The 2,438-nt window shown below is 37.8% G+C and overlaps 1 long non-coding RNA gene across 1 annotated transcript; it reads right to left on the bottom strand.

Annotated features, from left to right (window-relative positions):
- Nucleotides 1-596: 596 nt before the first annotated feature.
- On the bottom strand, nt 597-1,415 carry LOC136528018 (uncharacterized). Its single transcript, XR_010776979.1, has 3 exons — nt 1,345-1,415; nt 1,176-1,257; nt 597-689 (listed from the first exon to the last, which is right to left on the bottom strand). It is a non-coding gene; the product is annotated as an uncharacterized lncRNA (long non-coding RNA).
- Nucleotides 1,416-2,438: the final 1,023 nt, after the last annotated feature.

Raw genomic sequence — 2,438 nt, 5'->3', positions numbered from 1 at the left:
GAGTAGACGTCTCGGGTGCCATTCATTGGCGAAGCTACGTTAGAGCTATATTGGGCTCTGCCCCGTTGATGTGCATCAAATTTTAAAGGAATATTATATGTAACTAGCACGATACGCGCGCTTCGCTGCGCGCGCACCTGCTATACACGGCCATGGTAATTATGTTGGTTTAATATATCGATTTAGACCATACGTGTTGATATGTGTAGATAGGTGGTGCATTGCTATGGGGCGACGACTGCATCACCGGTACATCGTTCTAGGCTTCTCGCTGTAGCAATGTGCGTTTATTGGTTTTAGGCTGCTATATATGATTTTTCACATGAATTTTACTCAGAATCTAACGTCATAAGTAGTAAAAATGAAGGCAATAAAACCAGTTACTGATCTAACTCATGCAGTAAGCAGAACTCCCACTACAAATTTATATACTATAGATAAATAAATTGAACATGGCGTCTAAATTATTAAGATGAAGAATTGCATAATGACCATGTACAGAAGGATAGGCAACCGATATGACCAAGGATGACACATTGTTTTCCAATAAAACAAAGATTGATCATCATAAATACTAAATTTTGTAACTTCTCTACCTCCTAGTTGCTAATTCCCATAATATCATGACACCAAACTGAACGGTTTCTCTGTACCAAGATGAACCAAACATTTTAGCTGAAGTTGAGAACCTACACATATCGGGTGTCATCATATCACATTATAGTAAGTAGGAACATAACAATGTAACACCTATCAGAGCATCATGCATAGATAGATGCCAGAGTAGATGAGACAAACAGGGGAAGCCTCTTTAGATCTTACGAATTGAAACTCCAACAAAACTTAGTTTGATTTATTACACTTACTGAGTGTTCCAAAAGTATAAATTGTTCCATAAATGAAAAGAATAAATTAAACAACCCGAACCATGCCAGCAAAATATGGCACTATATACTTTGCTAAGATTGACCTTTTCAAGTAGGACTTGACTACATGGAATTTTTTTGAGCTAGGCATAGAGGCATCTTTTTTAATATGATCCTATTTTGGATAGAAGGGGAAAACAACTAACAATTCAGACTTAGAATTATAAAGGAATCTGCTCAGATAAGTGAACATATAATTTTTAATCAATACAAAAGGCACACTGCTTGCCTTGACTATTATAATCTCACCTTAAGAGTATATCCTCAACTAACATTAAAAAAAGATACAATTGGAGTAACCTCTCCTTTTCGTCTACTCAAACCAACTGGTCTGTAAAAAAGCAAGTTTCTTTTTTTATAGCTACAAGAAGATGTGCTAGAATAGATGAAATAAGGAGGTGGCAAAGTTCATTCCTACCATTGAGGCGGTAATTGGAGAACAAACAGAATTCACATATCATGTTTATAGGATCCACACACCATGATGAGTTTATCTGCATAGCACACCATAGAGGGATGAGTTGCAAGTCCAAACATCTGCAAAGTACATATCTAGTCAAATGTATAATCCTGATCCATTAGCACCAGCATGCATACATAATTTTCTGAATGAAACAAATTAAGGGACAACTGAAAAATTCAACATACAAACCAATTGTTCTAAACTGATTTATGGAAAGCTAAGTTTTTTTGAGCTAAAAAAGCAAACCGTAGGGAATGATCAAAATTTCCAAGGTAACTGCTTTATTAGGTCATCTAGAAACCACACAACAGGAACCGAGTGCACATGATCACAGGTAGTAACTTACCATGAAAAATAATTCATCTTGTATACTTGCTGCGTTAGGAAACTGATAAATTAAGGTCCTCTAGGTCCCATGGTTCTGAAGCAAAGAAAAAAGATATGAGAATAACAGATGCATCAGTGAAGAGATTTACGATCAGCACTGTAATAGAAAAAGAGCCAAGCATATTGGTTCACATATTACTATGTAGTCAGCTCAGCTTATTTGAATCCCTACAAAGTGAAGCATTACCACTTTCACCAAAATGGTATCCTAATTCACTACAAAGCAAACAAAAAACCAAGTACAGACAAATTGACAAAGTGAAGCATCACAACAGAGACATATCATCGAATACGTAGGATGCAAAAAGCAGAGTAACATATTGAGTCTGGCCGCTTCAGGGTTGCACATGATGCTGCTCTCTAGGATTAGGAACGCCACGAACCAGCATTGCACAAGATGTTTCTCAACCGGCTTGAACGCCACAAATTCTAGTAGTTGGAGGCCATCACGGCGTAGCCGTTGTGCTGAGTGCCGTATTTCATTTGTGACGCATGGGACTTCCACTGCGGGGACCTGAGAGTAGAAAATAAAGAGAAAGTGGAGATTAAAACAAAACTACAATTGAGAGAGGGGGGTGGAGATTAGGACCATCACATACCTATCACCTTGGCCACCTCATCGTTCAGTTGGAGAAAGCTTTATCTCGCCATCATTAGTGTTG

The sequence above is a fragment of the Miscanthus floridulus genome, chromosome 19 (assembly GCF_019320115.1).
Source record: "Miscanthus floridulus cultivar M001 chromosome 19, ASM1932011v1, whole genome shotgun sequence".
Classification (NCBI taxonomy): Eukaryota; Viridiplantae; Streptophyta; class Magnoliopsida; order Poales; family Poaceae; genus Miscanthus; species Miscanthus floridulus.
This window is presented reverse-complemented; position numbering and strand designations above follow the sequence as displayed.